This window comes from Phalangium opilio, unplaced genomic scaffold, assembly GCF_054372755.1.
Source record: "Phalangium opilio isolate 3A_F unplaced genomic scaffold, DU_Popi_V2 ptg000077l_1, whole genome shotgun sequence".
In the NCBI taxonomy this organism is placed as follows: Eukaryota; Metazoa; Arthropoda; class Arachnida; order Opiliones; family Phalangiidae; genus Phalangium; species Phalangium opilio.
In genome coordinates this window covers 7,152,899-7,176,986 of record NW_028324185.1, presented here as the reverse complement: position 1 = coordinate 7,176,986, position 24,088 = coordinate 7,152,899, and the positions used below count along the sequence as shown (strand labels likewise).

Sequence of the window (24,088 nt, the reverse complement as noted above, 5' to 3'; positions counted from 1 at the left end):
AATCATAAAGTAGAGGTCACCGCGGGAAACTAAAGAATATTTAAAAGTATAGCAAAAAATAAGTGATTTCCATTAAGGGAATAGAACAATTGAAACCCTCAAAATATTGAAAGTAGAAATAATTTCACTAACTCGCCCTGACTCTAAAAAAGCCTTTACTATTTTGTCCACTAGCAAGAATTTGTTTAAGAGTTATCAAAAATCACATATATATAAATATTGTTGATGTAATCTAATAACTAAACGTTAAATGACCAAATAATTACTAAATGTCACTAAATGTAATTGTGCAAAATAAAGATTACACAAAATTTGTCTCTATCTAAATTTCAAAATTCAAACCTATATTTACTTATAATAAACTAATGGAAACCCTTTACTTGTCATATTTTTGATACTGAACGCTTTCCTGATTTTAGAATTATTTGAAAAATGGATTAGGAGGACAATTTTCAAAAAGTAAAATATTTAGGCCTACTTGAAATAATTTTGGGTGCGACCCAACTATTGATTCAAATGAGATGAGGTAACTTATAGAGGCTCACCGGCCCTATTGGGGGGGAGACCGCCCTTAGTTCAGGGGGAAAACACCCAGCTCTTTGGCCATAAGCAATGGCGCCACTGTCGCAGTGGGCGGGTAAGCCATATGGTAACCCCAACAGCTCCGGCCAGCCGCTTTAATATTACAATAAGCGACATCTGGCGACGCTACTCACGAGGAAAAAATCACAAAGTACGCCGTTCAAAACAAGGTCTGTATACCGCTTCGCATTATTTATTCGCCCTAATTTATAGTAAGCTTAAGCAACGCTCCTAGTCTATAATATGTTGTAACCTAACATGATTATAGCTAGAGGTCGGCAATCCGTCAACCGTTATCCATGGATACCTTTAGAAAGCTTCATCCACGGATAATTGTTTTGACAATATGTGTTCAACCTGAATTATTCAAACAATTATCCATGTCATTCATGCCGTAGTCAATATTATTAGAAATCGACTAAACTTTTTTATTTCACAATAAACGCCCTTCGTAGACTTTGTCCACCTTGCACCTTCTTTATAAAAAACATTTGTTTTATTTTCCATTAGATATTTTATTTATGCGAGGATACATCTGTTAAAGCCTATTTTTGCTTCCAAAAAAATATAATTTTTTACGTGATTTTCCCACCGTATGTATCTTAAAAGAACCAAGTTTTCGAGTTCGTACCTTTGATAATCAAATTAATTCGTCGTTGCCGGGCTGCGCGATAAGGTTTCAACAATAGTTATAAGCTAGATAGTATAAAGTATGGCGGATGAAATTTGTGAGCCTGAAAAAAAGCGAAATTTACGAAGCCCTGTGTGGAATCATTTCGACATATCTGGCGGAATGGCAATATGCAAATATTGTGAGAAGTAAGTTTTGCGTTTTACGTATTATATGTTTGAATAAGTCTTTTCGATTCGGTTAAAGTCATTAAGCATAGTGCCTAAACGAGACCCTTACGATAATGCAGCGTTAGAAATAAGAACCATTCTAATGAGATATATTATACAAGTTAGCAACGTAGCTTTGTAAGTACCTATAAGGTTGCAGAATAATCTAAAAACAGATATTATCGATCGACGGTCTGGTGTGAAATAATAATTCACAAGGCAATTATTATGTTATACTAAATTGATACTTGGCATAAAACTTGGATCCGTCGAAATAGGGATTCAAAAGTTTGGGCATAGTCAATGTCGGTGGGGTTTGTTCTCTCTAACGGACGTTTTGGTATTGATAGGGTTGCAGCGAAGCGTAAATTGAATATATAAAACGATTGACGTTCGATAGTTTAAGGGTAAGCATATCTGCACTTTAAATAAAAAGGCTTTTTATTGCATAATTTGAAGAAAGATTAAGATTGGTTAGAATTGTGTGTTACCAGCGTCGAGATGTTCAGCGCACTGTAAGCAACGGCATTTTACGCGTCCTACATATCGAAAGGTCTGTAACCGAAACGTCCTAAACAACTAAGCGCGCGCGTTAGAGATGGGTCCTCAACAAGGGACACTTTCCTTAATGCCCTATAACATAAATTAAAAGCACATTCACAAAATACAATTTAGTTGAAAGAAGTGGGTTAGCCTTCCTAGTCTTACATCTATGTATACCAAGAATGGCTGAACTGCTGAATGTGATCTAAGCCACAATTTGGCACTTTGCTTGTAAGTTTTGCAAGCAGGAAAGCGTTGATACTTATTCTCATGTTTAGCGGAAAATATAAAATCCAGGATAATATAAAGTACCAAGGTACAAGCCACCTTAAGTATCATTTAGACAAAAAGCATCCAGATGTGGTGGGTGAATGGAGTACTTCCATGGTAGGAGCAATTCTTCTGGTGAAAATACGTTTAATTACACTAATACTTATGATATTACAGCCGAGTCAAGCTGCAATTGACCATGCAAATGAGTGCTTAAATCATTGGGTGGTTTGAAAATGATCAAGCCTTTACCGTCGTTGAACACCACAATTTAAAAGCCTTCTTCGATCTATGAATCCCAAGAATACAAGAATTGCTGAAAGTGTCCCACAATCCGCTAAGGTTTTGAGAGAAAACCTAATGGCTTGTTATGAAAATGAATTACATAATATGCTAGTTTCATTTAAAGTATGTTATAAAGGGATAAATAGTAGTTTTTACTAAAGAGAGTTAAGACACCGAAAACAGAGATGGTTGATTAAAGAATCCCAAACTCAATGCAGGGATACACGTTTTATTGGAAGGGGGTTAATTGCGGGACTATACATTAATATCGAATATGCTTTTAGAAAAAGCATCTAACCAAGGCCGAAGTTGGGACCTGTGAAGCATTATTTGATATCTTTCAACTGGTTTTCTGCACATATCTTAATAACCCAGCAAATTTCCCATAAGTTTGCTACAACAATATAGTTTTAATGTTCTTTTCTGAAATATAATTGTGTATTCTTAACCTGCAGCTTAAACTATGTCATTAAGTTAGCCAGACAATGAGCGTAATTATAATTTATACTGAAATCTTGGTTGACCTTGATATTAGTTCTGCTAACGTGGTTTTATTGGTGGTTTGCTAGGAGCAGTATTTTTTATTACGTATAAGGAACTGCGATTTCGAATCAATACCGCTCCTACCGCTTTAGTTGTGAAGAATACGGTTTAGCGTGCTCGTAGTCTGTGTAACAATCCAGTTAAAGGGAGGATGAAGAGGAAAATCAAGCAATTTTTTATAGATTCTTCCGCTATTTATAAGACCAGTCTGCATAGTGAAACATTCAGGAAATACCTCCGAATAATATGAAATACCAATCGCGTAACGCCCTGCCTTCCTGTTAACAAATGTCCACTTGCACGTCCTCCATCTCGCGCCACGATTATCACATCACGCGCAAATCTTATCAAATCTCGCGATAAATCTCATTTGGCATGGAGCTTGCCACGAGAATTTTGTTAACAAGAAGGCAGGGCGTTACGCGTTTGGTGGTCCTTATTTAAAATTATCCATAAAATGACAACCTAATATTAAAATCATTCGGAGATATTTCATGGATGTTTCACTACGCAGACTGGTCTTATAATTAGTAGAAGAGTAAAAAAAATCGCTTGATTTTTATTTTTTTTCCACTTTACCCTCCCTTTCAGGTCATTGTATATCTTTTGCTTACGAGTGTGATGTAAGTAGAGTTCGGCATTATGTATCCGTTACCCACATTCCATACTCGAAAATTATCCACAGAACTTGCATGTTTAATCGTATTACATCCACAACTTTGTTTATAAATAATCGGTTATCCACTAATTTTTGTATAACGGATAGAAAATGCCGAGCTCTAGATATACACGTAATATTCAACCACATTGTTAATTGGGAAAAGTCATTTCGTACACCTTATATTCAACTATTGCAATTAATAAAAGTTAATGAGATTGTCCGGGGCATGCATATAGGTGGAATAACTTAAAACAATGTCTTCATTGATAATATAATCTGCTACTGGACAAGTGTCATTCACACTTGATGGATGGACCTCTACTAACCGAATTCCATTTTTGTGCGTCACTGGACATTGGATCGACGGAAACTTCAATCTTCATAACAAGTTAATAGGGTTTATTCATTTCCCGGTTCGACATACAGGGAAAAATATTTGTGACGCCTTTGTAGCTCTGATACAAAGGTTCGATTTAAATGTTAGTATATCGTCATTATGCCATACAGTTATAACTGTAACGTTGACTTGGACATTAGGAGTATATCTTCTGTGTCCGTTAACTCCCTTAAACCTGATGTCTTCGTAGGTGCTTGCCATTACCATGGACAACGCCTCTAATAATAATACGTTCAGCGAAGAGCTTGAGAAAATGAGTGAAGAATTGGGAATTCGTTTTACTTCACAAAATAGAGTTCATTGCTTTGCACACGTTCTGAACTTGTCAGTACAAGAACTGTTGAAACACCTTAAATCCCAACCAACATTTGACTCTCTAGAAGAATATTTAGAAGGTAGATTAGATGAGACTGTTAATACGGACAGCAACGTTGGAAATTCTGTGTCTAAGGTTGTTTAAAAAGGTTTTGAATATCATTGCCGCCGGCGGGGCTCCATTTATTTATATATGATTCATGACTTAACAGATAAGAACAGTAGTTACAAAAATCCGGCTCTCAGGTTTGCGTGAGGATCAACTAGCTCAACTTTATCTGTCTTTCGGCATTAAAAATGTTAAAGTGGTACTCGATGTAAAACTCGATGGAATTCTACCTATGCAATGCTCACGCGAGCAATGCATTCAAAGCAGGTCCATTACATAAGTGATGATATTATATACGCCTTTTACATAAAATTGGTTTTAAATACTTTGTGTTATATGCTAATAGTCTTTGCAGTGGATGATACAAACGGACAAAGACCTTCGAAAGTTTGCTTTAACCGAAACCGAATGGGAAACATTGAATGGGCTACTAAATTTGCTTAAGGTCAATGGCGTAGTGATCACATTGACATCTTTGTTGCTAAAGGATTAGAATATTTAGATTCTTTTTTGTATAATGAAGGGGTTTTTCTGTATTGTGAATAGTGCTTTTAATCTATGAACTTTCATCCTCGAATGATGTGTTTCTTTGTAATGCGATTTAGGCTTTCGATTTGGCTACAAATTTAATATCCTCTGCAAAATATCCCACTATTTCCATGGTAATACCGGCCTACCACTGGCTTCTTGAAAAATTAAACAATCCCACACTGGACGCAGTTTTCGAGGAAGCTTGTACTATTGCTAGGGGAAAGCTTCAGACATACCAGGAGGCGTCGCATAGGGATGCATTTTGGATTGCTATTGGTACAGAACAATATTTATTTCACCGTTGTACAATCCTGTGAATATTCGAAGCTTAAAACTTACATGTTGGTTCATTTGTGAAAAACTTACGTCCATGTGCTCTGAATTTAATTGCAACGATAGTAATGTGTTAATTGTTCTATTATACAATGTGCGCTATAGTTGCATGAACTATAATAATTTAATCGAAACTGTGAACTGTTTATAATCCTTAACAACAAATAGCTTTGGACCCTACATTGAAAATGGATTTAATTCAAGCAAATTATGGCAAACCTGAAGTTAAGATAATCAAATCATTGGTCCTAAATGTCTTCAATACGTACTACGAAAATAGTTCTATTCCGTCTACGTCAACATTATCTAATTGTGAAGAATGCAGCGCCGGAATATACGCGTTTTACCCCAAGCGTCCCGTAAAACTAGCAAGAGGGTCTGAACTGTTAAAATTCTTCAAGGATGATCTTCAGGTTCCAACGACGAATATCCTCAACTGGTGGAAGGTTTGTATTAGCGTTACGCCTAAATTCGTAAACGAAGAACAATGTAACTGTCTCCTATATAACAAATGAAGAACAAAATAATATGGCAATTGCAGACAAATGAAATCAACTATCCATCAGTGGCTAAAATGGCAAGAGATTACTTGGCAATATCAAGAACCGCAGTTCCTGCAGAACGAGCATTTTCCGCCGGAACGGATCTAATTCAGCCTAAATGGGGAGGATTGCAAGCGGATACGATAACGGCCATGATGTGTCTAAAATTGTGGTGGAAAAAGGACGATATTAAAACGACATTATGTATGTCTAAAGACATCAATACGGATATCTAGAAACATCAATGCGTGTATAAAAAAAAATAAAATTATTACATTCGCAATCTTAAAATGATAAGTTATGTGAGATATCGTGTACATGAATGCATTTAGGAGAAAATTCTCTTTTACTTGTCTTATTAATAACCTTTATTCGCTTCGGCATATTCAGTTTTATACAACTTTAGGGACACCTGTTGAATAAAATTATGCTTCTTAATTGTGACCATAGATATATTAACATAATTTAACATTCTCAGCGATATTATTCAGAAGACATTTTTATGATAAATGTTTTCAACTTATCCATATGGATAATATTATCTGATCATTGAAATTAACCATGAATAACCGCAAAATGAGTGGATAACGGTTAGATAATGCCGACCTCTAATAAGGGTTAAATTTTGGTAATTATATTTCACATAATTGGTCGAAATTTTTTTTAATATTAGTGTGTTTTAAAAAAAAATTGAGACTTTGATAAGTTAAACAAAAATCTCAATTTATTTAAAGCTGCTAATCTCACAGATCTTATCGAAATTTAAAACGGCAAAATTGACAAAAACTATTTCAAAATTAAAACGCTAAAATTAACAAAAAACTATATCAAAATTGAAACGGTAAAATTAACAAAAACAGTTAATCGCTCAGATCTTAATGAAAATTAAAACCGGAATACAAAGAAAAAAACTCAAAAAGTAACAAAAATAAATTGAAATAACGGTAAAATTAAATAAAAGCTTCACAGAAGGGAAAACAAGGTCGTATACCCCTTGTGGCCTACAATTTCTTCATTTGTTAGGTCATCAACGGCAGCCATCGCTTTTTCTCTCGACGTCAAAAACACCCAGCATAAGGGTACGTCCCTTCTCTTAATTTTAAGTACCTGTTTAAAGAACGAAAAGATATAAATGAGAATCGGACGATTGAAATTATATCTTCGGCAACCACGCCCAGAGAGATTCTGAAGAGTTTTATTAACTAAGTATTCACTTACCGGCCCGAAGGGCTTGAACCATTCTTTATCTCCGAGTTCAAGGTTGTGTATTTGGAATTTTTAATTACAACAGCCGCGGCGTATTTTTCCAGCGATGAGAACCTGTCCTTCCTAGGCGAGCCACCGCCCTTCTTGGTTCCACCGCCCTACTACTCGGTGCCGTCCTTGGTTCCGCCGCCGCTCTCCCCAATCCTCGAGGTGCCCCCGCTCTAGCCCCATCTCGGGGTGCCGCCGCTTTAGCCCCTCCTCGGGGTGTCGCCGACCTCGCCCCGCCTCGGTGTGCCGCCGACCTTGCCCCGCCTGGGGGTGCCGTCGACCTTGCCCCGCCTGGGGGGTGCCGACGACCTCACCCCGCCTGGGGGTGCCGACGACCTCACCCCGCCTGGGGGTGCCGACGACCTCGCCCCGCCTGGGGGTGCCGTCGACCTCGCCCCGCCTCGGGGTGCCGTGAACCTCGCCCCGCCTCGGGGTTATTCATATCAAACTTTCTTTTTAAAATTTCCCAGCATTTCAGATTATACTTTTGCACCTTCGAAAATATTAGAATGATAAGTATTATACAGTGGGTAGTTTTTGTGTGGAAACTGTAAGCGTAAAATTGTAAACAGTTTCAAACTTATAACAAGAATGCGTTGCATTAATTGTATACCTTGACTACCCATTTTGTGTCATGCTTAATGTCCCCAATTGTAATATGTCATTAAACCTATTATTTTACCGCGTTTGTTGGCTCATCGTCGTTTTCGGAAGTACTAAGGTGCAGATGGAGTTCCGCCTCAAAGTTACTACTTGAAAAGTTCATTTCGAATGTAGGAAACGAGAGAACTGAACAAACGTGGGATTGCAGCTTAGTTACAAACCCGAAGAAATAGTTTTTTAATCTAACGAAGTCTGTATTTTTACTAGTGGGGGTATAATCCTCCCTCAAAAAAACATAAATAATCATGAAAACTAACTGATGTTTTTTTAATCATGTCTTCAAAAGTGAAAATTTGAAAATCTCTAACTTCAGGCAGTTAATTTTCTACACTTATCTTTTACTTTTTCCCGTCTTTTTCTACAATGACTGTTTTCATAAATCCATTTAGGACATATTCCAAACACGTTAAGTGTTGATCCCAATCTTAACTAAGGGAGATTTAATCGTCTAAATAGTCAATTAAGTAGAAATTGTCAGCGTCTATTAACCCCTGGAAAGAGCTACGGGCGTTACAGAGCCCCAAAAGGGAGTACATTTAACTCGTACTTTCCCACTTGAGTCACAAAAGCAGTTTTTGTTCTACTCTTAGGGTGCATTTCGACCTGTCAATACCCTGATTTAAGGTCAAGGGTTGTAATGAATTTCGGTCTTCCTACCCTAGCTAGCATATCCTCTATATTGGGCAAGGGATAAGGGTCCTTGATGGTAACACTGTTAAGTTTTCTATAATCAATACAAAACCGATAGGGTTTACCCCGTTTTGTTTGATCAACTAAAACTACGGGCGAAGCCCAAGGAGATACGGAGGGTCTGATTATCCCGTCATCTAACATTTCCCTAACATGTTGTTCTATTATTTTCTTCTTCTGATCATTAACACGATAAGGCTGAGATTTTACGGGCGGACTATTTCCTGTATGAATCTCATGGTAGACTAGTCCTGTTCTTCCTACTTTATCTGAAAACAATACAGGGAATTTTAATAATAGGGATTCTCATTGAAAACGTTTGTCATCAGAAATAGGGGCAGCGGAAATCGCTTCCCTAATATCGTTTACAATCTCCTTATTTTCTGGATCTTTTTCTGATGGAGTTGAAAAGGTGATCCTTAAGTTACCCACTTAACATTTTGAAGATTCAAAATCTAATTTGACCCTATTTTTCTCAAGGAAGTCTTGTCCCAATACAAAGTCACTAGTAAGGGAAGGTACCTTATAAAATTGAAACTTGAAGTGTTTTTCAATCTCATTATCCTTTAGAGAGAACCATCGGTAAACGTATACCGGCCGTCGCCCCAAACCACACAATCTAATTGTTCATCCTCAGGAATATCTAAAAAGTTTCTAAATTTGCAAATCTTTTGCCATTGACCTAAACTAACAAAAGAAGCATCTGGGAGGCTATTCTCTAAAAATCGAAAATCATTCGGATCACTCCGAATCCTTATGATTCGGATCGGGCTCATTCGGAGTGGACCGAAAAAACCGTATTCTCTGATCCTTATCGTCATTCGGATACTTCGAAAATTTTCTCTCAATCCAAATGAACGTCACTTCCTCTTAAGCCGCGTGGTACTTTTTGACGCCCACTTTTTCTTTATTGGACAATTTTATTTGGCGCGCTTTCAAATTGAAGGGATGGAAACTTTGGTTTTTCCCAAATAGTGGAAATTTTGGGTAATGGTCTTTGTATTGGGAACACATTCAATACAAAGCAAATTTTCTCTTTTTCGATTTCTTTTCTTAAGATAGAAACGAGTGCTTTTTTCCTTATTTATTTATTTATTTATTTTTTGATAAAAAATTATTTATTCTTAAATTGCTTCATAATATTCTTTTAAAATGGGTATTAAAGAACACGCTAAACAACAGTTAATATACGTCGAATTTTGAATGAAACTTAGCGCAAGTTTTAGTAGGGTTAAATATGAGGCAATGAGAACTTAGAATAACAACGTTAATTAATCGCAAATTATAATCCAATTGTGTGGATCTCGTGAGATTATGATAAATTCATTAACACTCTCTCAATGGTTACACACCTACCAAAATTTAATAATTTATTTAGATGCTAAACGAAATAACCAAATTTAATCAAGCAATTATTAATAATTGATGCAATTGGTCAAAAATAGGTGGCTCTAACTTAGAAGCCCCGGTAGGAAAAATATTAAAATGAACAATTAAATCTGTGTTAAGCAATTGGATCTCGCGAAATTATCCCTTAAATGTAGGATAAATTCAACGACGATTTTTTACCTTTTAATCTGCCAAAAAGCCGTCGATCTACCTTGTAGATTTCGCCAAGGCCTAAAGCCATTTCCCGCTTTAACCTAAGCTTTTGCCCACGTTTGATTTTAAGTCTAAAAAAACCCTTTAAACTCGTAAATCGCGACGGGCAATGCGATTACCATGTTCAAATCGCAAACGATGAAGCTTGAGTTGAAAAAACAAAGCAGCCATACTAAATAAAAATATGAACCGCAGCCAAGGTGCCAGCGAAAAGGTACGGGGAAAAATACTAGAAAACACCGGCGAAAGTTCCGCGAATCTAAGATTCATGGAGGGAAGAAAGGCGGTAAAATATCCGAATGCTCGATTCGGCCATCTCCTTCGGCCGCCGAATGATTCGGAGAGGTTATCACCGTATGATTAGGATAAGGTTCTTACAGAATACGTTTTATTTTCATTCGGAGAAATTGACTCCGAATGAAAAGATTCGGATCGAAATTCCTCCAAAAGGACCTTAGAGAATAGCCTCCCCCAAAATTTGAAGAAAGCGGGCAGGAGGGGTACCCTTCACTTTAAACGTCAATATTAGGAAAGTTTCGAAAGATAATAGGAACAACTTTATTTTAAACGATTTAACTATTTTTAAAGTTATTTACTGGCGATTAAAATAATTAATATCATTTATATTTAATTAATTATTTAAGATAAACTTATTTCTTTGAAGTGACACATGTGAGAGTTTATATAGAACGAGTAATGAAGATTGCATCTGAATCGAAACACTACACGCATATCAAAGTTAGTTTAAAGCGAGTAGGATGATAAGGCCTCTTACAAAACGATAACATTTCCTTTTTGCAGAATATTAAATGGAAATATTTTAAATAATTTTCGGCATTACGATTCTTTTAGTAGTTGTGTAGCTATATAGCTCTGTTTCATCTTAATATTCCAAGAGCATCTTTTGATATTAACATTTAAAATTTGGTGTTTAGTTTTTAATTCAGCTTTACTACATTTATATATAGTGTAAACGCAACTTTTGATTTCACTACATAATAAGGATTTCAATACTTCGTCTCTCTGTAAGTGTTGAAGCGATTGAGCCAATGAAACAAGATACCCTAGAATTAAATTAGAATTGAACTTGTTTCGTGTCCTCTTACAAGAGGTGTTAACGGTTCAGAGTGAGCCGAAAGTTAAATACACACTTAAGTGATAGATATTAGGTCCTCATTAGACTTATGAGAATACACAGGGAAATGTTAAACGATTAATCCTTTACAAATGGTCTTCGCGACATCCCGCCAATTTGAGCTACGTATTTCCGGTTTTCTCATTGGCTGGTGGACCCATGGACGAAGTAATACTGAAAAACCAATGGCAGCCCATTACTAAGCGACAAAACAACCAATGTAAAGCTTACAGCTCCAAAATGGAGGGGGTTATGAAAATGCGGAGTCAAATCCCGGAAAACGCTAGCGCCATCTAGACAAAATAAGACGTTAGCTGCTTCCCTCGTTAGATCGTTGATTCCCCCACTATCCGGTTTGCTACTATCTGCCGCTAGAAGGCGAATCAACAAGTATTTTTCAACTTTCTCCATCTGCCATCCGTCCTTCAGTATTAGTTCGTCCATGGTGGACCTGTGTTTGGAAAGTAAATTCGTCTCGACTCGGAGATGTTTATTTTGGTTTCCCAACTTGTTTGTACTATGCTGTTATATAGTCATAGGAGAGGGGAAATTCGCGGAATTGAGAAATCATTCGACTTGGTTTGGTTGGGGGCTTGGGGCCGGGCGCGTTTAGCGATCGGTTAGGTATCTTTCTTAGGGACGGGATTTCAGAAAGACGGTTAGTAAGAAACGAATTGAGCTTTCTTCATATCGCATGAAGTCAATTGTGTTCGGAACTGTTTTATATGAAGATGATAGGTAACTATTAATAAAAGCATCAAAACTATATCCATGCCTGGTTTTAATTCATGCTTTGTTTTATCAGGATAATTATTTTAGTGGTGTTTGGTAATGAACATCAAAAATAAAATGAGGTAAAAATCGAATGTTAAGTTTGACCAATCTAAAAGATTAGTGACTAAACATTTTGTGACTTTTATATAGTACGTATACACCAGGACGTTACTGATAATTTAACAGGACGTGTGAATAATGTTTGAAATTATTGGGGTGGGAGAAGTTGCTCCCTCTCTCAGCTTTATCTTCAGTGCCACGTTTTGATTGTGAGGCATTCTACGTCAGCCAAGATGGTCAAACTGAACTGTAGCCTTTCTCCCTGCAGCGTCTTGGCTTAGTAACACTGGGAGAACCAAAATGAAATTGAACTGGGTTACTGGACGCTTAGCAAAATTTAAATGGACGCTCGCGATATTTTAAATGGACGCTCGCGATATTTTAAATGGACGCTCGCGATATTTTAAATGGACGCTCGCGATATTTTAAATGGACGCTCGCGATATTATAAATGGACGCTCGCGATATTATAAAAGGACGCTCGCGATATTTTAATTGGACGCTCGCGATATTTTAAATGGACGCTCGCGATATTTTAAATGGACGCTCGCGATATTTTAAATGGACGCTCGCGATATTTTAAATGGACGCTCGCGATATTTTAAATGGACGCTCGCGATATTTTAAATGGACGCTCGCGATATTATAAATGGACGCTCGCGATATTTTAAATGGACGCTCGCGATATTTTAAATGGACGCTCGCGATATTTTAAATGGACGCTCGCGATATTTTAAATGGACGCTCGCGATATTTTAAATGGACGCTCGCGATATTTTAAATGGACGCTCGCGATATTTTAAATGGACGCTCGCGATATTTTAAATGGACGCTCGCGATATTTTAAATGGACGCTCGCGATATTTTAAATGGACGCTCGCGATATTTTAAATGGACACTCGCGATATTTTAAATGGACACTCGCGATATTTTAAATGGACACTCGCGTTATTTTAAGTGGACACTCGCGATATTTTAAGTGGACAGTCGCAATAGTTAGAATATTTTTTCAAACTTCGTATTTATAAAAACTTTTTGAGGATACAGTGTATAGACTAATGGTGGTAGAGAGGGGTGAAAACCGTGTATCCCTCCCTCTGGGCGCGCTTTTGTAAGACTCAACCAGTTTGTGTACCTGCACATGTATATAGACAAGCCTTTAGCAACCAGGGTTTTCTATACAATGTTGTGATTCTTTCTCGTATAACCGTTTCTAATCATAGAGCTGTTAAACTGGCAGCTTCAAGAGGGAAAGGGTGTAGCGCTTCAAACTATTGTATCTATAAATCGAGACAGGTTTGGGAGAGAATAGGTAGGCTAAAACATTTTCTACGATTTAGGAAAGGAGAAAAAAATTATGCGTCATGCACTGCACAGCCTTAGACCATTGTTGGGTATTGTACAACCTTAGCACATTGCAAAATAATTTTGGTCTTTGTTAGCAACATCGAATGATAGATAATACCAGGTGGTAATTAGCAAAGGAGATGTATGTATTCATCCTTATTGGCATTAAGGGGTAGTATGGAGTGGTAATTGCTTCGTTACTTTGAGTGGGGTAAGCGTGTGATAGTGTTGGAAAATTTTTGTGCCGGCTCGCTAAAAGCAAGGAGGATGAATAAGAGAGAAGACTCGTTTTGGAAATGTGGAAATAAAAACATGCATCGGCGCGTAAGCCGTTGGTAAAGGCGCACGTCACGTGATCGTTCATGCAAACGAGGAATATTCAAAATTATAAACAAGCTGATGAGGCTAGAAAAAGGGAGCTTGAACGCATGGGTGAGAACGTACGCTCTCTTGCCGTGAGGGGGTCGTGGTAATCATGGTAACTGGGGAACGCCACAGTGTAATTTTGTGAACTGCGGACTACGTGCATTTTGTCTGACTCTGAACCTCCTCTCTTATAAATCCGCCTTGCTACGAGAATGCTACGGCATCTACCGTATAGACCATTTCGGAAATTAAATACGGTACCATTGCGGTATCCTCCTTGGCGCCAAGAAACCCCGCTAGATTCAGTGCGAGTTGGCTAGCCTCCCGCGAGCAGTGAACTCGGGCTCATTCTGGCGTCTCTTCTTGGCGCGAGGGAGAATACCCCAATGGCCGCCTCTCCCTTGTGGGTTGGTTACTCAGTATTTATATTCCGAAATTTTCTATAGTTTGTAGGTAAAGGGGGTCTGTAAACCAGAAATGTGGTTTTATTTTTGTTTGGGTTCTAAGAATTCCCTCCATCCATGAATGTATACCATTTCTCAGTCTTGGCGGATGGTGTTAATTTCGGGAGGGTAATTGAGGTTTTCCTACCCTTTTCTTAGTATCAACTCTGCTTTAAAGTGAAATTCCGGGTGGCTAGTGCTTCCCAAACACACCCATAATATCGGCCGGTTCTGACATTTCTACCTTGAATTCGTTCATTATTTTAAAAGGAGATAAAAGAAATGTTTAGGTGCATTGGAATGTGGTCACCGAAGAAATGGAGATAGAATTCAGTCTCGTCGAGGGGCTACTCACTATTATGGTTACTGCAGTGATTATAACATTATTTAATCGCCACGTGTACCCAGAACAACTCGCCAATTACACATGGCAAAGGTAATTGTAAAGCGATTAACGAGTCATTTCATTTCAGAAAGAAGTATGTTCGAAACACTTCGCAAATATCACACGATATAAGGAATTAGATCGGGATAACCAAATCATTTCACGTCAGGTGTTCACAGGATATAAAGAAGGATCACGTCCCTTTCGTTTGAAGAACGTTCAAACCAATGTACTTTTTCAGTTTTTCCAAGAAATAAATAAAAATGCTCATTATATACTCTTGTTCAACCTCACTTGACGGTATTGTAAAAGTTGAGGAGCATTAGCCAATATATAATGGCAAGAAGTTATATCAGTATCTCAGAGAGAAGGTATAAGATGCCTTTGTATTCGCGCGCCTTAGTCCCAGTTCCCCTTTCCAAAAACAAGGGGGACGTAGAAAGAGGCGCCGGGCTATTTCGCCTCTCCTCAGTCGGAAAATGTGACTGTAATTTTCGTCACTCGCGTCGTCGCGCTGACGTGAGTTTTCAAGAACCAATGAATGCGAATTTATACCTTCTCTCTGAGATACTAGATATAACTTCTTGATAATGGCAAGTACGGTTTCTCAAGTGCGGGTAAACAGGAGTATAGATATTTGTCTCCATAGTTTCATTTTAAGTTGAAAATATCGAATCGAAAAAAATAGTGAATCTTTATAAAAGACCTTTCTATTCATAGCTACTAGCACAAGTAGAATAATCTTACGCCAAGTTCCTATGTAAGATTTTTTGCCGTAGCCTCTGTGTCTGAAAGTTCTGACGTTAAGCTTTATAAAGTTCCCAACGGAGCTCGCGTGAATGAAGAGATAAAATCTCTAAAATATCGGCCACGACCATAGATATAGTAAAACTATAAAGGGTCTAGATCCACTTCGCTGGCTTAGGCTTAACGAAAAAACGCGGAAGGGGCAACGAGCAGACAGCCGCTATTTTCTGGGGGTAGCAGTTTAAAACGCCATCTATCGGTAGCTTTCGAAACTAAATTAAAGGATGAGCTTAGAGTAGTGGCACTCTATGTTAACCTCCTATAGGGCATAATAAGTCAAACCCTCGGAGATGCCATTACTCCATTTTATACGAGCTAAGAGCGGAAAAACGCATTTTATAAATTTTACACCTGTAAAATCTTTTAAAAAACACTTGGAACTTGTATTTCTACTTACTTTCGAGGAAATACCACCGTTTTCTGAAGGTAAGAGTCTTTTTTTTATACATTTATTAGTAATAAAAACATTAAGGCGAGCTAAGCCTTGGTCTTGTAAAACACGGCAGATTAGTGATTAGCCTCTACCCTCTATGTGCAAATCTACATTATGGCCATGACCAAGGCTTAGCTCGCCTTAATGTTTTTATTACTAATAAATGTATAAAAAAAGACTCTTACCTTCAGAAAACGGTGGTATTTCCTCGAAAGTAAGTAGAAATACAAGTTCCAAGTGTTTTTTAAAAGATTTTACAGGTGTAAAATTTATAAAATACGTTTTTCCGCTCTTAGCTCGTATAAAATGGAGTAATGGCATCTCCGAGGGTTTGACTTATTATGCCCTATAGGGAGTTAACATAGAGTGCCACTCATCCTTATGATAGTTCCAATTTTGGCCGCTAATTTGTCCCCGATAGATGGCGTTTTATACGGCTACCCCCAGAAAATAGCGGCTGTCTGCTCGTTGCCCCTTCCGCGTCGACCTCCCATTGAATTGTGTATCTACCCTTTTAATATATCTATGGCCACGACCGAGAACGAGCTTTTGAAGCAGCGCTCCACAGCGGTGGAGAGTGAAGTTAAACAGACGGGGTTAATTTTTTTATCCGAGTAAGTTCAAGCATGGAGGGTTCATCCAAATGCACGGTGTTTGCGTTTTTTATAGCAACGGTGTATCGTGTGGAGTGCAAACGTTTTTAAAGAGGGTGATTAATTCGACATAATTAGAAGCCGACGGAATTATATTATTCTGGCACGGAAATACTCTGAGTTTGTTTTGAGAGCCCTTTATCCATTTCTAAATTAATACATTTAAACCTAACTTGCTCCGCCATAACGTAAACTCCGATCGCCTAAGATCTACGCGAGTGGATCTACGTCTCTATTGGCCGAAAAGCTCAACACAAGTTTTGTAAAAATTCGTACCTTTTTTAAGGGGGGTGGAATTTTTTTAGTGAGACCCAGCTTTCCGCGGCTGATGTTAGTTGGCGCCGAGAAAAAATGTTAGTAGAGAAAAACTTTGGGTGTTCAACTACCATTTACTCTACAGTAAATACATTCGGCCTAGCCTTGGGATACCAGATTTTAGGAACATTCGAGATGAGACGTTCGTTAGAGATAACCTGACACACATTACCCTCATTACTAGGCTGGAAAGCTATGTCCTTTTAGATCATCTCCTTTTGCTACTAGCCATTAGCACATAGAGAGTGAGAAAATGGATTGAAAGGCATGTGTATGGCATTGGGAAAAGGGAATAAAGGAATCAACTATAGGTGTTTGGTTGTCAAAATATTCAGGTGGTCGAAGCTTCCCTGCCCTTATTTAAAAAAGGGGGGGAGGTACCTCCTTCTTACAGAGAAAAAACTTAATAGTATTGCAATGTTAGGGGGGTTTCAGTTCAAACCTATGCCCTCTAAAAACTCCGAATCCCTTCTTGGTACCGCAGTCCCCAGGAAAATCATGGCAGTAAGACTATAGAGTAATGGCACCTCCCTGCCTTTGGCTACGTTACGCTCTATGTGAAATTAACATGGAGTGCCACTACTCTATATAGGGGCAAAAAGAAAACCCAGTCTGGCGTTTTTCGTCCCCCCGTTTAACATTATTAAGCTATCCCTACCATCAACGGTCACGTGGCACGAGCATCATCCATGGGGGAGGGGACCCTAAAGGAAGCGTGGCTTCGTCGTTGGAGCGGTAACGGATGGGAGAAAGGGGGGGAGTAGAAAATTCGTTAGAAATAAACTGAGTTTCAAGCTTTTTCGCCTAGGCGGCAGCACATTTTCTCGGCGTTTGGAGCTACACAGGAAAGTTTCACTAAAGGGGCGCCAACCGAGCAGAGTTCCCCTTTAATTTAGAAATGGCCAAAGCATTGCTTTTGGTTAGAGCGTAAGTTTATTAGATATTTTCCAGAAGTATGACACTATACCTATGCTTCGTAATGCTAGAGACTTACAGCTCGAGCTAGTTCGGGAAAGACAAGCGAGAATTGACTACACTCGGTTTTGCAGTTCATCTTCTTATTTACTCTGTACTAAGCCTTTGACAGCGTCTCACCAGGCGTCGCTTTACAAGAATCCATGACGTTTCATCTTCGTAATAAGTTCTCAGTAACCAGTGGCAAACTTACGGAACACATCTTTTGAACTTATGGTTAGAGGAAATGATTTCTTGTATGCATACTGTATTATTATTTAAATTTTATTTTGCCTTTGATTTAATTTCGATTTTATGATAGAGGACGCGCTCCAACCTTGATTACTTATCTTAATACTGGGTCCCAATTTGCCTCGAAGCTCTTAACAGTACAAGCTAAATGCGAAAATATGTTCAATTTCATCGATTTTATTGATATCGGTGTATTTTTCTCGAATTTGTAATTGGGTAGTTAATTATTCACGTATTGACTTTCGCTGCTATTATTTCTAGTAAATTTCAGTTGGACCCTAATTTTTTTTTCGCAGTGGGAATTGACCATTTGCTTTTATTGTCGACTGCAGCCAACGTGCATACTCTAATATATTTCGCCATATTGTTTAACCTGGTGTGTAGAAGAAGATCAAGACGACCCAAGGGCTGGGCTAGTAATAGTAGCCACATCGTACCGTACTAAACAGGCGTAGAGAAAATTAGAGTGAATAGCCCCTAGATGCGCTACCTTTAACTTTTCTAAAAGCACTTTTTACGGAAAACGTGAGTGAGAAGCCCCAGTCCTTTAACAGTGCGGTGAAACGAAATACACGTAAATACCCCTTGTAGAGAAAATGCCTCGATGCCCTAACAAAATTAAAAAAAATATAACCCAAAATCCTTACTTCAATAAATTTACTTACGATATCCACGGGGCCACAAGCTAGTACTTTCTATTGATTTTAAAATTCTTCTCGATTTTGTGGAGAAATACAGGTAACTTCTAATAATAAACACCTCGTTAAGACCATTCAAAATATAACGTCACTATATACTTTTTGCTTTTTAGCCACATCGATTGATGTGCATCTAACGATGGGGGTATTAGTTTGACTTGGTCTGAAGATGCAGGTGTAGATGAAGAAGTGTCGTTCGTCTTTTTAAAGGGAGAGTTAAAAGAGTGATTGATGATTTTCAAAGTGAGAGCATTATGATTTGTCTATAACTGTGCATTGGGAATGTACTCTGCACATATAAATTAACACACTTAGAGTGAAAAAGGATAAATTGTGTTAAGGTGATATTTTTCATTCATTGGTGATTTTAAAGGAGAGAGGATTATGATTTACCCATGACAGTACAATGCGGATGCTCTGTAAGAATATTAATGAACAAACACTAGTATCTGTATGTCTTTTGTGAACACACAAATTTGTAATATTGTCCTACATAAAATTTCTGATTTCATACTCTCTTCAAAATTTCTCACCTTTCAAGCCATAAATATTCTAAGAACCCGAACAACTTTCTATAAAATAAAAAATAAGGAATTTACACAAAGCAAGAACTCAAGTTGGGTGTTCTACCGAATTCTTTCTCTTTCAAACACTCCCGGACATAAGTCAATGTTAAACATTTATAAATATGCGTGGGTATAAGTCTATGTTGTAAACTAAAACTTTCAGTGCGTGTATTAATTGAGCGTTATGTGTTTAATAATTTTAGCACTGTTAAAAGGTAGCTCATCGAGGAGATAATCACTAAAACTTTGTTCTTCTATTAAGGTCCACTTAGATGTTACGGGTAATCATTTTAGCACTGTTAAAGGTGTCGAGGGGCTATGAACTAATGAAAATCTTCGTTCATTGCTGATTTCCATTGATGCTTTCAAAAGTATTAGGGATTTATTGGTGATTTTCATTAATGCTTTATAAGGGATAGGGATTCATTGGTTATTTAAATTGGATAAGGATTAGGGGTTATGTCTGGATTACGGTTAATCATCGAGGTGCTACTCACTCGTCGATTTTAAACGGAATTGGGATTAAGGTATACTTAGATGTTACGGATAATCATCTTAGCACTGTTAAAGACAACGAGTCGAGGAGCTATTCACTATTGGTAATTTTCACTCATTAGAGATTTTTATTAGTGATTTTAAAAGGGAATTTGTTTAAGGTTACTTATGTGTAATTATTTTAGAAACGCTAAATGTAGCGCGTCGAGGGGCTACTCACTAAAAAGTCATTGCCGATTTTAAAAGGGATAGGGATTATTTAGTGGTTCCAAGCAATCATTTTAGCACTGTTAAAAGCAACGCGTCGAGGGGCTATTCACTATTGAAGATTTTCTTTCATTGGTGATTTTTATTGATGCTTTTAAATGTGATAGGGATTTATTGATGATTTAAAATGGATGGGGATTAAGGGTAACTAATACCTATTCCAAAGATAGAATGTTCTCGATAGATGGAGCCTTACAAACGATGGGGCTCTAATCTGGCCGGGACCATCTTGTTAAAATTACCCTAGATTTCTTTGAATTTAGATATAGGGGAGTGGGATTGAAAGCGTGAAACCCTTATTTACTGTCGACGGGTGACAGGAGTCTTAAAGGGACTATTAAACCCTCCATTTAAACTAAGGCAATAACATAATCCACTCTCTCGCTTTAAATGTATCGAGAAAACGTAAAACACAAGTCAAAATTCTTAACCTTACTAGTGCAATTAAATGCAATGCTAAAATCCCCATCCTTTTAAAATAAACGAAAGAAAAATATCATCTCACCACAATTTTCTCCCATTCACTCTCCCTTCAATGACAAACGAAAAATTTTATACTGCTAAATGCGGTGCTTTTTCACTACTAGGACGCTACCCGAGGAGGACGCCGCCGCCGCCAACAACAACAACAACCACATGGCATCGTAGATGTTCATCATACGATGTGGCTAAAAAATGTTTCGTTTGTGATTTTAATAGTATTGCTCAGATCTGACTCCTAGCTGTAGTGGCAGCAATTATTTTGCTAATTTTAATTTTGTTTCCTCAACCGAAATTCAAACCACGGACATTCAAAATGACAGCGCGATACTACACTAACTCGCCTACAGACACTTGTTGCGAGAGTGTTGCAAAGATGATAGGAGCGATGCGAGCGCGCTGATTCCAAGAAAGAGTGTAACAATATAGGAGCGGTTCATGTTGAGCTGAGTGGGCTCTAGATTATTTGAGACTCCGAGCGGGTGAGGATTGTTTTGACCCGTTCTATGACGACTATGTCCATAGGTCTATTGGTATCTTTTTAGGTACATTGTATCGATGTGACTAGTCACTTTACCGGAACAGTGGTACCAGAAAGGTTAAAAAAGACATACAGTAATGATAAGAAAAAGAACTTGGTTTGGACCAAAGGCCAAAAAAAAAACGATACGAGTGAGGTTTATCAGTTCAGATTTTGCATTTTTTCTTCTATTATTTTTATTCATTTAATCCTTAGGGCTCGTTTTCATAGGCGCGAGTTGCGTGAAAATTTCGAGCGAAAGCGGAAACGTTCGAAAAAAGTACGTTACCGCGCGTATTCAAACTCGTGAAGCGTGAGCGTTTTCGAATTTTCTAGCTTCTATGAAAACGAGCCTTTTAGTCACTATTTAATTCAATCAACTGATTTTACTGTTATTGATAAATTGAAAAAAATTACATATCTACGCTATATCAGAAACAATTCCATTTTCCGAAAACATTTTATAATGAAATAAATTATTTGAAATGAGTACGTGTTGAGGGATCAATATTGAATATTTGGAATATTCTACTGACTGTCTAAAAAAGCAAGCGATCTTTGAGATAATTCGAAAGGAAAATGTAAAAATTTAATAGTGGACGCGAATTTAGACATTTAACCTCGAGTATCGAAATGCTACAGTTCATTTGTCGCCAATATCAAGGAAAGGTTGTACTTCTGCAGAGTTTCTTGGTCGTAACTAATCCTACATTTGAAACGTCACCACACCTGACCACTTTATAGGTGCTACTTGTACACCGGTTACGGATTACGCGTAATCATTTTAGCATTTAAAGATTAGGCGTAGTCACTTTCAAATGTACACCGATTACATTGAGTGACCGGCCCCTCGGCGCTAGAAGGTGTCAAGTCAAAATCATTCTCCTTAATGTACGCTAATGTGTTTTACAGTGTCCCTTCAAAATAATTAATTTCGTGATAAAATGTTTTCGGAAAATGTAATTGTTCTTAAGAAAGCGTAGATATGTAATTTTTTCAATTGATTTAGAGGGAATAGATCGATTAACAGTAAAATTAGTTGATTGAATTAAATAGTGATTAAGGATTAAACTAATAAAAATAATTAAAGAAAAAATGCAATACCTGAAATTCAGTCAATTGATAAACATCACTCATATCGTTTATAGATTTATCTCAGAAGCTTTAGTGTGACGTCACCCATGCTATTTACCCATAGAACCAAAGTGGTACCAAACATGGCCGCCCACTGCCAAACCTAAGCCCGTGACGTTTTACCTAGGCACTGACGTCACAACTAAGATAGCTCTATTTTTTAGACCTTGGTCCAAACCAGAGAGAATTTATAATATTATAAATTCTCTCTGTCCAAACCAAGACTTTTTTATAATATCTGTCACTTCAGTCTTAATTTCAATTAGAACTGTTCACGAGCTCGAGCCACCTCGATTAATTAACTTCACTGTACTTTTTAAGTTATTGGAGGGGAACCATAACCAGGGCCGGATTAAGAAGATTTTCGCCCGGGGGCAGTGGCTCGATGGGCGCCCCCTCCCTTGGCCCCATAATTTATAAAAACCAGCTAGAAATTTTAACAATTTTGTTTCTATTAGAAATATAGGGAGCTAACAGTTCTGACCCTGAAACGTCACACCCTTCTATCTCTAACTGGAGTTTCATCTCCCCCCTAACGGTTGGAAACAGTATTCTACGCGCAAAAATGCCAACCAGAGGGCGGCTGCGTGACGTCAGACTATCTCTTCCCCCTAGCCAGCTGTTAGCTCCCTATTGTAATTTTGTTAAGTGAAAAGTATCCCTATGCATGGCTGATACTCACTCATACTTAGTTGAATAAGTGACTAATAAATTTAAAAATAGTAAGCAAAAGGTGACTAAATAAGGGCAAATTAAGCTATAAAATAAGGGCACTTTAAATGAAATTTTTCAGACATGATCGATTTTCATAACTATTTTCAGTAGTTAAAGATATTTTAAAGGTCGGTGCCGTAATTAAGCCCAATTAGATATTTCCAGTCAAAGGAAAGGTCCAATCATAAAATTTCTACGGCGAAATTGAATTAAACAATTTTGGAGCACAGCTCAGAATGCAAAGTAATTGATGTCGTTTTAAATCAAAACTAAAACATTCATTTGAATTGGATTGATTATAAATATTAAGTTAAATATTTGATGAGCGACCGAAGCGAGCTCCACAATTTTTTGGGTTTGATCAACTGTAATCTCGCTGTTTTTGCGTTTAAACCGTCATACAGTCAAATATATTACGTTTAACCTTGTAGTCGAGAAGATAAATAACACCGAAAGACTCAAAAATCCAAAAGAAATGTGACAAATAGTAACTAATTTTTGGAAAAGTGACTTTTAGTAACCGAATTGGAAAAAAGTGACTTAGTATCAGCCCTGCCTATGTCTTTGAATAGGCTTTTCTAGATTTAGACTCGGAAAATTATCGTCTCCTCCCAATTAATTTAATAAATTGGTCTCGATAGCTAATATACCTATTTAAAAACGAAAAACAGTCCCGCAATCATTCAAAACTAACGTCATGTTTTTGAGTTTTTCGAAAATTTAATAAAACAATCGCTCAGATTTGGGTATCACCAGAAATCTTGGGCGCCCCTATTTTGCTGGCACCCGGGGGCAGGTGCCCCCTCTGCCCCCCCCCCCTTAATCCGGCCCTGACCATAACGAAAAGCCCCATATTATTTCTATAGGAAATTTAGTGAAAACATGTGATTTTTACCTCTCCGGGTGACGATGACGTCACGGAGAGGTATTACGCTGGACGTGTCTATGTGTCACCGCGTTCGTAATTGGCCAATCGGATCGAACGTGTTCAAAGAAAGCAATTTTTCATATTATATGTCCCATAAGTTTGTCACTGGTTACTGAGAGCTTGTCATGAAGTGACGTAGGTGAAGCGTCATAGATTCTTGTAAAGCAACGCCTAGTGAGGCGTTGTCAAAGGCTTAGTACAG

The 24,088-nt window shown here is 37.7% G+C and overlaps 3 long non-coding RNA genes across 8 annotated transcripts; all 3 read left to right on the top strand.

Moving 5' to 3' along the window:
• The first annotated feature begins 11,829 nt into the window (after positions 1 to 11,829).
• Positions 11,830 to 12,514, top strand: LOC149657516 (uncharacterized). The gene is made up of 3 exons (XR_016370056.1): positions 11,830 to 12,033; positions 12,101 to 12,149; positions 12,220 to 12,514. It is a non-coding gene; the product is annotated as an uncharacterized LOC149657516 (long non-coding RNA).
• Positions 12,515 to 14,367: 1,853 nt separating this feature from the next.
• Positions 14,368 to 14,945, top strand: LOC149657515 (uncharacterized). Its single transcript, XR_016370055.1, has 2 exons — positions 14,368 to 14,647; positions 14,759 to 14,945. It is a non-coding gene; the product is annotated as an uncharacterized LOC149657515 (long non-coding RNA).
• A 1,900-nt stretch (positions 14,946 to 16,845) lies between these two features.
• Positions 16,846 to 21,459, top strand: LOC149657514 (uncharacterized). Of its 6 annotated transcripts, none has more exons than XR_016369988.1 (5): positions 16,846 to 17,613; positions 17,687 to 17,805; positions 17,865 to 18,089; positions 18,155 to 18,822; positions 18,896 to 21,459. It is a non-coding gene; the product is annotated as an uncharacterized LOC149657514 (long non-coding RNA). The 6 variants fall into 6 exon arrangements; XR_016369983.1 differs by having other exon boundaries at positions 16,846 to 17,805; positions 18,155 to 18,292; positions 18,381 to 18,822; XR_016369985.1 differs by having other exon boundaries at positions 16,846 to 17,805; positions 18,155 to 18,300; positions 18,381 to 18,822.
• Positions 21,460 to 24,088: the final 2,629 nt, after the last annotated feature.